This window comes from Peromyscus leucopus, chromosome 7 (genome assembly GCF_004664715.2).
Source record: "Peromyscus leucopus breed LL Stock chromosome 7, UCI_PerLeu_2.1, whole genome shotgun sequence".
Lineage (NCBI taxonomy): Eukaryota > Metazoa > Chordata > Mammalia > Rodentia > Cricetidae > Peromyscus > Peromyscus leucopus.
The window spans coordinates 91,622,782-91,635,515 of record NC_051069.1 but is presented as its reverse complement, the minus strand read 5'-3'; the positions used below and the strand labels follow the sequence as shown (position 1 = coordinate 91,635,515).

Genomic DNA, 12,734 nt, shown 5'->3' with positions numbered 1-12,734 from the left:
TGTTATAATTGCATTGGTCTACCAGTTTTGAAAGGTTTGGTTTTCCTTAATCCAGGGCTATGGGGAGAGGGGCAGTGTATTAGTGCCAGTTCTTCCTGGAAATCAACATTTGAGACCCTAAGTAGATAGTTATTGACTAGCTCCCTAAGTCGAGTACATTCCATGAGAGATCAAGAGTCAAACAGGGCTGGATCCCCTTTGCGAATGAGTTTGTTGATAAGATCCATGCGAATGATCGCAGCAAAGGCTCCTTGGAAGACTTGGTCAGACAATAGAGAGGTGGCACAGGGGCTGTACTGTGACAAGTACTGTGACAAGTACTGTGGTGGGGTGAAGACTGTGGCCCTGGAGATGTGAGCTGGAACTGGGATTTTGGGGGATGAGTAGATTTTAGGGAGCAGAGAGGAAAAGAGGGGCCATCTTCAGTCCCTTCAGGAGACAAGGAAAACAGGTGTGATTGGACCAGGGGAAGGTCTGCTTAGCTAGGAAAAGTTCTGGGCACGTGGCAGGAAGAAATTAAATTGTAAAGGAGAATTGGCTCCCTAGAGGGGCCATAGGAGTTCCTCTCCATCTTGCCATGACTGAAGACTTCTAAGCAGGCATGGCACATGCTGGACCTTTCCCAAAGGTCGTTGGCTTGCAACAGGAAAAGAAAGCAGACAGGGTGGAGAAAGGTAGGCTGCTAGAACAAGGCAGGAAGTCGCTAGTTGGACAGTGGCCTTGGCTAGGGAGCAGCCAAGGGAGAGGATCCCCGGCAAGGAAAGGACTGAGAACTGAGGTGGCCCAGCAATGGCAGGGGACATCTGAGAGCCAAGAGAGGACAGAGTGACGTTAGGGAAGCGAGGAGTTGAGAAGGTGAGGCAGAGCAGAGCAGGTGGTGAGAGGCACAGCCACAGGGCTGAAGGAGAATGTGTGGGAGCAGGCGCCCCGGTTAGCTGGGGGATGCTGTCTAAGTGTGTCGTCCCTCAGGAGAGGTCCCTAAAGAGAGAGTGTACGGGGATGGGAACAGACAGGAACAGTGACAACAAGGGAGGAAAGGATCAGTGAGAGGCCTGGTCTGGGGGAAAGCCGGGCAGGTACCTCACGTCTACCAAGGACAAGACCAGTTATCTCTGGTCTTGCAAACAGTTGGTGACAGTTTAGTCACACACCCAGAGAAGGTGGTTGGGAGGCTGACTGGTAGAGAGTGGCATTAGGAGTGGCCTCTAGGGTTCAGTCAGGCCAGCAGGAGGTTGCAGGGAGCCTCTTTTCTGCCTATGATTCAACTTCGCATCCTGGAGGGGATGGGTTAGAATACAAACACCAAGCCCACTTTCCTTTTCCTTTCTTTTTTTCGCTCCCTCCTTCCATTGTTGGTTTTTTTCTGGTAGTACTGGGAATCAAACCCGAGGGCTATGAGTGCTGGGCTGAGCTATCTCCCCACTCAAGACTGATTCCACTATCGTAACTGCCTTTTACTCCTGTTTGTCCCTGGCAGGGGCCTCATCGCCAGACTCCATTTCCCCCATTAATAAGGTGGAAGGCCAGCTTGACATCGAGCCCCCACGGACGCCTCCGACAACTGAGATGCCAAAGCGCCACCAAGCCAGGACAAAGCCCCAGCCACTTGACAGATACCCTAACCCAACTGAACTCTGACTTCTGAGGTCATGAATGTGCAGCCAGACAAGGGCCACTTGGTCTCTAACAGTATTTTATGATCTGGTTCAAGCTCAGTCCCTGCCCTAGTCTTTGGATGGATGGAAGTCTGAACATGTGGTCCTACCCAGAAGTAGTAGTTTTCTCACTGATGGCTGTCTCAGGAGAACAGATAGTCGAGCTTTCCTCTTGGTGTTTTGTGGTCACTGCTATGGAAGCCAGCCTGTGTGTCTTGAGGGCCCCTAGAGAGCCGGTGGATTCCAGCATGGTGCTCCTCCCAGCCAAGAAGTCTACTCTAGTCTTCCGGCTCAGAGAGGTCTCAGGGCCAGTGGTTCACATCCATTGGCTTTTACTTGAGCACATTAGAAAGTTCTGGAAAGTCTTCACTGGTCAATCTAAGAGGCCCAGCAAATTTCCTCCATTCACTACAGGAGCTTACATCAGAAGTTCGAGTTACCTGGCAACCAGGGAGCTGAATATCAATTAATTCCTGCCAATCACTTTCATGAGTGCCTAGGCCACACACATAACAGCAATCACAGTACGTACACTCTACATGCACATCAGGGGCTCAAGATGTGCTTGCCTCGGAGGGAGGGGGTGTCCTTGAACTTTGGAGTGAATCAGAACCACACAAGAGACTTACAGAAACACAGTGGATCCATTGCCTCCAGCTTGTTATTCGGTAGTCTGCGATGGGGCACAAGAAAACGCCTTCACACAAAAGCTCCCGTGTGTGACGAGTGCCACTGGTCCATGGACTCCATTTCAAAAATCATTGCTGTAGAGTCAAAGGAAGTCCTCCCTCCTGAGCCCAGGTCCTTCCTTCCTGACATCTTTTTTTCCAGTGAAGAAGCTCAGCCTCTTGACATACACACCTTGTGGACAGGGCTGCTAAAAGGTAAACTCTTCTGTGGAGTGAGAATCTCCGTGACTTATGGGATTTCTCTCCCCCATGGCTGGGAAAGGGGGGTCCTCACAAGGGTCTGGGCTGCATAATGGGTGTGGGGAAGCCCCACCACCCACCCCATGCTGGTTCCTTTCCTTCTTCACCCAGAACTCTGGAAGGCAAGTGCAGGAGAATAGGGAATGTGAGGTCCTTATCGACACTTGGCTGGTTTGGGCTGGGATTTCTCCCTGCAGACCTCAAGATTCCTGGATGAAATCATCAGTGAGCATCCTCAGATGGGAAAGATAAGCCAGGCAAACACGCGCCGCCTACAGCTGCCGTTCCAGGAGCAGCAGACATGAGCTCACCTACCTCCTATCACCCGCCCATTCTCGTCTGCACCCCAGGGGCTTATGACCAAGCAGTGGGAAAGCAACATACGGAAGGAACATCTGGACGATGGTGAGACACACATCCTGTGGCCTGGCAAAGTTGGTGTAGAAGGAAGCAGACTTCTATCATTTAGCCTTTTCAAACTGTGGAAAGGAGCAGGCCTCACCTCCCTCCTAGGCTTCTTACAGAAACTCATCCAAGCATGCATGCCTCCCATCAACAGTTTCAGGAAGGCCCCACATTTCAGATTCCCCATGGTTCCATGGTACCCCCAACTCCTGGAGCTGTCACAGTCCATCCTGCACAGGTCCTAATTCTAACAGTGTGTTGGATGTGTCGGCATGGCTAGGCTTGCCTCCACCCATTCAATCGAACACAATCCAGGTGTTGCTATCAAAGTCGGCCGATGTAATGAAAATGCAGAATCACCTGGCTTTTAGCAAGGAAGATGATCCTATATGAGGGCCGGATGCAATCAATCACAAAACTTCAAGAGAACTGACAAGTGTGCATGTGGAAACATACACACACACCATGGATAGAACCTTTGGACCAACCCAATGAGTTCTAGGGATTGATTGTGATTGGACTGCTCGCCCCCAATATTGTATGAGCCAATTCCTTGTACTGTGTCTTAATATGTGTGTCTGTGCCTTCTGCTGGCTTTAGTTTGAGTAAACTCTGGATAGACAAAAGAATGGCTTCCCTGTGTAGAATTGTGATCCTCAGAACCTTTGAATATATTAGCTTCCATGGCAAAGAAGAAATTTGAAAGAGTGATTAGGATTTTAAATTGGGAACTTATCCAAGATCCACGGTGTGGTTTGATCACAAGTCTTCATGAGAGTGGAGTAGAGAGGGTGAGCTGAAAGATTTTCCAAGATGCTAAGCTGCCATCTCTGAGGATGGAGGAAGGGGCAGGACATGAAGGAATGTACGTGACTCTAGAAGCTGGAGGAGGCAAGGAAAACACTTGCCACAGCATCCTCCAAGGGCCCAGCCTTTCTGACACCCCATAGTGTTGTTTAAGCCACTGCAGCTGGGGTCATTTGTTACAGCAGCACTAAGAAACAGCCGTGAGTCCAATTCGTAACATCCTTCGCTGGTACCTCGATGCCCTCATTCAGGAGGAACCTTTTCTCTGCAGCAAGACATTAAATAACATTGGAAGGGGAGGAGCAGCGCAACTCTGGACCAATTAACCAAGCTGTAGGCAGCTGTCTGGTTGACTGCTGAGCTGCGGCCAATTGAGTAGTTTCTTAAGCCTCACTTCATTGTCTTCTGAAGGCTGTGCTTATGTTGGTGGCTCCTTAGAACCTGCTGTGACTGTGGCCTGCAGAGCTGACAAACTGTTTTCATTTTGTTCTTTGCTCTGACAATCTGCTTGGCATGACACCTAAGGAATTTTCCACTGGACCCAGGAACACACCTCTTCTTCGGTGCCTCTTCATTTGTCCTCTTTGCTAACACAGGAAGTCTCCGCTACCCTGTCTGCTCACCCCACCCCACCCCTTATAAGAACAGTTCTCTTATTTAGAAGAAGGGTCCCTGTTGGACCACGTGATTCAAGGAGACGTTACCAGTTGGGTTATGCCATCCTGCCTGCAAAAGGCCACATGACCAGCTGAACCAAGTAGAGCCTGCCCTGGGATTTGTCAAATTGCAATTGGATGAAAGGCGATGGGCATGCTCTCTGGCTGCTGACTGTGACTCAGTCTCCCAGAAGACAGCTTCATGGAGACAAAATAACAGTGACATTCACAGAGATGTAGAGACACTAGTCCACCTGCTCAAGTCTTCGACATATGTTCTTGCTGCATTTCTTGCGAGTCCCGTTTGTTTTTAGATGTTGCAATACATTACAGCCTGGCATTCTTTTTGTTTTTAGCACTTTTACTTATTATTCAAATGGATAAGTCAAGGCAGACCTGGTTGCTGTCCTACACAGCATTACTTCTGACTGAGGATTCCACTTCACAGCCAAAGAAACATGTAGGAACAGTGGAGGGTGCTGCTTGACGGCTCACAGGTAGGCTTGATGCTCAGCCAGCTTTTTTATACAGTTTATACAGGACTACCTGCCGAGCACTACCCAAAGTAGGCTAGACCCTCCCATATTAATTAACAATCAAGACAGTCCCTCACAGACCAACCTGATCTAGATAATTCCTCCACTGAAACCTCTTTCTCTGGTCATTCTAGGTTGTAGCAAGCTGACATTTAAAACTAACCACCATATCTACTCAGAGACAGATCATTAGATCACGTAGTGATTCTCTTTTCAACCCTTCCAGGGACTATCATACTGTGTTCCAAGATGGCTGGACCATCTCACATTTCCATTGACAGTGTAAGAGTTCTGGTTCCTCTGCATCTTTCACAACACTTACTTCCTGATATGCTGGTTTTATGTTTTATGGTTGCTATCCTAATAGGTATGAAGGGGCTAACCCAGTGTGGTTTTGATCTGCACTTCTCTGGTACTTAGTGATGCTCAGCATCTTTCCTCATTTGAGGAGAAATGGATACTCAGTTCATTTGTCTATTTTTCAGCTGGTTTTTGTTGCTGGGTTGAAGGAGTTCTTTATATATCCTAGATATTAATCCTTACCACACATAGGATTTGTACATATTTTTCCCATTCCTTAGATTGCCTTTTCTAAGATTCTGTGAACTGCCATTTGACACACAGAAATTTTTTAAAAATCAATGCCATATGACTTATCAACTTCAATATACATTGCCTATACTTTTGGCATCATATCTAAGAAAGACTTGGCCCAGTCTTGTGTCACCAACTTGGACCTCCATGTTTCCTTCTTAGTTTTATAGTCTGGGTCTTCTATTCTGATCCATTTGAGTTATATATAGCATGAAATCTGTACATCATATGGTTACTATAACTTATCAATTCAATGCAGCACATTTTGGGGGGGGGTTAATCTTTCAGAGGAAGCCTTTCACCCCGAGATGCTATTAGACACTGAGATCTCTGCTCTGCTTGGGGTGGTGGAGCATGTTCTATTGCTCCCCTTTCACCAACAGTCCCAGCTTTGTGGATGCATCTCACCCTGCTCCTCCACATAGATGGCTAACACCCAATGCTCTTCAGAAGGTCTCCCAGGCCTTCTTCACTGGCCTAACTACCACTGTGCTCCCTTTCCATCTGTCCCCACCTGTCCCCCGCCACAGTGACTGGTGCTCTCGTGATTCTGATGTCCCGTGTATTCTTCGTTTCTCTTACCTGGAGGGTCTCCTCTCCTCGAAGGCTTAGCTGCACACCAAGACTTGTGCTGCTTTTACAAAGCACCTCTAAGTGTTTGCAGGAAGAAGGATGCCCTGCAACTTGGGCCTGCCTTGTTGATGGAAGCCATTTTTCACTAGAGCTCATTATGGTCTGTCTTATGCCATCTACCCACAGCCCACAGGAGATAGAGACCTTGTTTATCTGATCTCTAGTGGTGTTTTACATTCAGTCATTCTATATGAGGACTGTGAAGATGACATTAAAATTCATGATCCGTGACCCAGATATGTAAAGCAGAATCCATTTTATTTATCACCTTATTCTCCCTCAATAACAGCCAGCTTTCTCCCCCACTTCCATGACATGTTTTGTGACTTTGCTATTCTTTGCATAACTGGACACTGTCTATCTGACTGGAGGACAGATGCACCCTTCTGTTTTTATTCATCACTGGATAGCTAATAGATAGTGATCAAGAATGGGAAGATGGGGAGATAACTCAGTCAGTAAACTGCTTGCCTTGAGAGTGTGAGGACCTTGGATTGATCCCCAGAACCCACATCAAAAGAAGCTGGGCATATTGGTGTGTACTTATAATCCCATCACCGAGGAAGCAGACCTTTGAAGCTTTCTGGCCATCCAGGGTAGTCTACTTAATGAGTTCTAAGCCAGTGAGATATCCTGTCTAAAAACAAAACAAAACAAACAACAGTTGTCTACACACACACACACACACACACACACACACACACACACACACACATATACCCCTATATATGAATGAATAAATGAACCTTGCCACTCTTGTCCTCAGAGGGTCAGAGATTACTGCTTAGAACAACAGCAGGGTGCACCCCTGCAGACAAGGTGGGGAGCAATCTGGGCTCACCAAAATTACTGTGGGAAAGCCCACCCAGAGATGGTTTCCACAGCCTCCCAGGTAAAAAAAACCCAGACACAGGACTAGCCCTGCAGTTAGCATTCAGCAGATCCAGTGGCAGCTTCTGCTCCTGCTGTCTCACCCCTGGGCTGCTCTTCCTATAGGGCAGGGTGCTGATCACACATGCTCATCTCCCTAAGAAGTTTGGCCAACCCTTGGGGCTGGATTCCTAAGCTCTGAGCCAGCCCCTGGGAGTGGGCACCAGGAGAGCAGGGAAGGCTTCCTCAATAGACCTGCCTCCCATCTTCCCAGAAAGGAGAATGCTCCACATTCTTGCCACTCTTTAAGGCTGCGAGTATCTATCTGACTTTGCTTCCGTCTCTGGGAAGCAGTGAGACTGGAATGCAGTAATAGATGTAAAGATGCAATGGGAATAATAACTACACTACAGGACAGCTCTATCCTGCGCACTGCAATCCTGCTGCACCCTTGGTCCAACTTAGAGCCCTGGAAAACAGCACTTCTGTCCTCCAGTGCTTTTTTTCATGTACCATTGGAGCAATGTCTTTGTGTACCTGGCAAGGGAGGGTGGATGCCACCACCCACTTTACGGTTTGGAGTTGATAGTTTCATCTAAGCATAAATATAGGACATGTTTGTTGTAGAACAATAGAGAACATAGAAAGCCACAAAGAACAAAGTGAAACCATTGGTAGTCCCCTCCCACCCTACTCTCCACCTACCCCCTTCCCTCCCCCACCACCAGGGAGAACCGCCGCTATCTGGGTGCACTTTCTTAGAGCTGCCTTGCTCTGTGAGTTCTTTCAAAAACATGCATCCGCTCTGTCATACAGCCGATCCATCCTGCCTCGTCTTACTTAACATCAGAGAATAAGCTCTTCCCCAATGTTTAAGTTATTCTTAAAACTTTAAAATTGGAGCTCGGTAGTGGCGGCACACGCCTTGAATCCCAGCACTCAGGAGGCAGAAGCAGGTGGATCTCTGTGAGTTCGAGGCCAGCCTGGTCTACAGAGATGGCCCCATGTCCACACCAGATCTGAATGCACTGTAGCACTGGAGTGTGGGTCTAGGTTCAAGACTAGAGAAGAGGGGATGTGTCTCCAGAGAAGAACATGAGGAAGTTAGAGTTCCAGGACAACATTTGACAAATCCAACTTAGAAAACAACATCTCTGCATCTCTGGTAGGAAGCCATGATGTCATACAACCGTGGCCAAACTACTGGAAATTTGTGACGTGCAGTGCAGCTGTAGAGGGAAAAAAATCTCAAGACAGTGTCCCTGAGAGAGCCCTAGTTCCGGCTCCAAACCTGTGTGAATGGCAGTCCCCATAGGCCACCTCCAATTTCCTCCACGATAAAATATGAAGTAATGGTCTGATCTTCGTAGCACAGGGAAAGGGCTACATCAGTTAGAGTTCTAGAAAGACCCGGTCTTGTCCACATTATCTGGCTAAACTTGTACACAGTTAATATGTTCCCATGCAGGAAGCCTCAAATATCTTAATAATTATAGTCACAGCTGTCCATTTTTTTATGGCGCACCATACACATGGTCCTAATAACATGGATATGTTTTTGTGTGTGATTGTGTGTAGGAATTTTGTAATTGCTACTAAGAATATGTTGAAATTAAGGGCATAACTCTGAATGTTCATGATTTAAAGATAACCAAAGCCAGGCACAGTGGCTCATGTGTATAATAACCACACTTAGGGAGCAGATGCAGAAAAATTATTGGAAGTATGAGGTACATTTGATTTATTTAGTGAATCCCAGAATTCCAGAATCTTGCTCTGGTTTATTTCATCTTATGCTTTCAGGTCATAAGCTATCATTAAAGGAAGTCGGGGAAGGAACTAAAGACAGTGATTGTGAAGGAACACTGCTTGCTGGTTTATTCTCTGGCTCACTCATAGGCTAGCTTTCTTACACAACTCTGGGCCACAGGGCAAGATTCTGTCTCAAAAAAAAAGCAAAAGTGAAACTAAATAACTAAACTATAATACAAATAAGACAACCAGAGCGGTATGAATAATGCTACCCACATACTATATATGTATATATTAATGCATTAAATATATACATAGGTTATATCCTAGTTAGTTTCAGCTATCAACTTGACAGAGTCTAGAGTCATTTGAAGGAGTCTCTATTGAGGGATTATTCAGATCAGATTGGCCTGTGGGCATGTTGGAGAGGGATTGTCTTAACTGATGATTGACATGGGAGGGCCTCACCCACTGTGAGTGGTGTTATCCCTAGGCAGGCAGGTAGGCCTGGATTGTAGAAGAAAGCTAGGCTGTGATCGAGCCAGAGAGCAAACTAGCAAGGCGCGTTCCTCCATGATTCCCGCCTTTGGCCCTGCTCTGACTTCCCTTAGCGATGGAGTATGACAAAAAGTATAAGATGAAATAAACTGTTTGCTCCCTAAGTTGCATTTTTGTCAAAGTGCTTTATCAGAAAAGCAAGCTAGAACAGGTTAAATGATGTCCTGGTTTCCTAGTAGGTGAGTGACCAAGAATGAGGGGATTTCTGCAGGGCAGAGACATGGAGGAGAAGGTGCAGATTTTAGCTCAACATGGACCAGATGAGGCTGTGGTGCTACCATCTGCAGGGCTTGCCTGGAGATACAGTGAGGTCCTCATCTTTGAAACTACATGGACAAAGACATCAACAGATTTCTGTGCCTTTGAGGATATGGGTTTGAACATCACAGTCAATTCTGAAATTCAACAATTCCCCCAGACCAGGAAGCCTCATCTTTCCATAGCTTAGTTCATCCTTATTTGTACAGATTTTATCCAGTGGACTAGCCATAATCCACAATGGATGCGGGAAGCTGGGAGAAGGGCTTTCACCTATAAATGGGAGAGACTAATGAGCCTTGCTACTCTGCAAAAGCCCAGGATCTGGTCCATCAGTAAGATGCTCTCTGGAAGCTTCCATGAGCTCCCAAGTTTCACTTCTACCTGGGGACATCATCTGTGCCCTCCTCACTGCTTATGGTACCCCACAGGCAGAGGGAAGAAGATTGTTTTTGTAAACTATCCAAGCATGGGAGGCAGTTAAGTCATCAACTAATTCATTTTCCCTAGAACATTTCCAGTTTTAAGCGAGATCCAGGAAAGGTGCAAAGCTACACAGAGAAACCCTGTCTCAGACAAACAAACAAACAAACAAACAAACAAAACAAACAAACAAAAAACCCTGAAAGTCCTGTGTCCCAGGGCAAATGGAAGTGGTTGTTCAGCCTGAGAACCAGGGAATTTACAGACAATTTGTCTCAAAAACTTGGGAGCCTCTTGGGGTGGCAGACATAACAGCAGTACCTAGCTAGAAAGGGTCTCACCCACAATCAATCAACTACAGACTCCTGGCTCACCTCCCAGCTGTTGCCTCCACCTACACTGTGAGCCAAAGGAAAACAGGAAATTTAAGAAAAAGAGGAGCTCCCAAGGCACAAGAGAAGAATGACTTACAAAGCCAAATGAGAAAGTGGTTGGTTGAAATTTAGGGATCTGTTTGGCAACCAAAGACACCAGAAAAAACCTGTTATCTCTGTCGATAGAGATTGTTAGCAATCTACCAATATGTCCCTATCCCCCAAACCCAGGGTTCTCACTAGATTCTGTAGCTGGCTCCTTTTCTGGAGTGTCCCACAGGGCTCAGTTTAGGAGTTTTCTGACCCACATCCTCACCCCATTTAAACTGTCTAGAATCATTACCTCTGTACCCAACCAGCTGCCTGCGAGAGCTAACCAGATAAAGTAGCTCTCGCCTGAGGTCTACCTGGGTTGTATTTCTCAAATTTGGTGTGCAGCATTTGAGAGACACAAAACAGCTCCCTGGGCTATTGATGTTACTCCAAGATTTGGGGAACAAGAACAAACTTATAGAAATAGATGATTGTAAAGTAAAACATTAAATTCATTTGATTTTCAGGGGACAAAAAGAAAATGTATCAAAGAAATGTAACTCTCTGGGTTAATCAGGCCAGGCCATATTATCTTTCCTCCTGTCCTAAATGGAAACCCATTTACTCCACGTAAAGTCCACGGCCTTGAGATGGGGCATTTGATGAAATCAAGCTCCATGTTGACCCCTTCTGAGGATCTCTGTGTCCTAACAAAGACTCTTGGTGCTCTAGGCTAGCCCATATCCAGGGAAATTGGGTGCAACAGTCCTCTGGCTATAAACAACTTGCCAGGCTCCTCCAGGACCCTGCTACTCATTAAATCCCTAAGGAGAGTAGAGTCTGCCACATCTCTAGTAGTGGAGAGCAGTCCTGGAGGTTAGCACCGTGAGGTTCATCTCACCCTTGGGCTTTGTCCAATCCTTTTGGAAATTCTGCTGAACGTCACTATCCAGAATGCAAAGGGGCTGGGAAGGCCAGCTCAGGAAGGGGACAGACTGCCCACCCCCACAGTATAAGCCCACCCCTCACCCCCCACAGTAAAATCCAAGACTTCTGCCTTGGTTTCACTCTCCAGCCCTGAATAAATTTAATCAACTTCCAACAGTAAGGCAGACCCAGGCTACCATGGTCCTCGGAGCCAAGTGAGCAGGGATCGGTGGAAGAATCTGGTTTCCTAACAGTTCTCCAAGCACAGCACAGATCCAACTGGCCCTGCACCTTGTCTCACCTTGATCAGCAATTGCCAGCATGAGATAAGAATCTGAGACTGGGGAAGGAAGTCTGAGACCACTGAGCCCAAGCCTCACGGTCATGGATGAGAGAATCTGGTAGTCAGAATCCTTCCATGGCCACAGGAAGACGTGGGCTGGAAGGGAGATAGATGCTGAGTGGGAATTTCTGCTTCACCAGTTACTCAGCATGAGCTGTGCATGGTTCTCTTTCCTCAACTGTGAGGTGAGGGCTTGACACCTCTCTTCAGGGTTGTTTTCATTTATTGTGTGAGTACACATCTGTGTGTGCACACGTGTGCAAGAGCACATACATGTACAGATGGAGGTCAGAGGTTGACAGCATGTGTCTTCTCAGTCTTTGTCCACCTTAATTTTGAGACAGGGTCTCTCACTGAACCTGGAATTTATGGATTCAGCCAGATTAGTTTTGAGACAAGGTCTCTCAACTGAACCTGGAACTTATGGTTTGAGCTGTGTTGGCTGGCCGGCCAGTGAGCATCAGGAATCCTCCTGTCTCTGCCCTCTCAGCAGTGAAATCATAGGCCCGTGCCACTGCTCCCAGATCTTTACATGGGTTTGGGGGAATATGCTTGTATAGCAGACTGAGCCGTCTCCCATTCCCATAGAAAAGAATTAAGAAGCATAGATCTTAAAGTCCAACAAGAAATGCCAATCAGCGAGACTGGAAGGCAAGCTGGAGACATAAGTGCACAAGATACCAACAGCAAGCTTGAAACCTGCCCTAAAATCATCCTAAGAGTAAAAGGCAAGAGAAACTCCGTAACTACACCATTACAGGATAACAGCAGGCCCTTCCCGCTTCATCCACTGCCACAGTGGTCAGGCAGTGGTATGGGGGGCAGAGCTTCTCATATATGATACCGAATGAAGAACCAATAGACCCACATGAGAACAATGGCCAACTGGCTTTTGACAGACAGTTTAGGGGAGGAGAGATGTGGTACAAGAACAATTAGAGGTAAGAAAAACAGGACCTTGACTCCATCCTCATACCTACA

The 12,734-nt window shown here is 46.9% G+C and overlaps 1 protein-coding gene across 1 annotated transcript in view; it reads right to left on the bottom strand.

Annotated features, from left to right (window-relative positions):
* The window catches only part of Slco2a1 (solute carrier organic anion transporter family member 2A1), an 81,004-nt gene that overhangs the window by 61,337 nt on the left and 6,933 nt on the right, over positions 1-12,734 (bottom strand). The gene's annotated exons all lie outside the window — the stretch shown is intronic.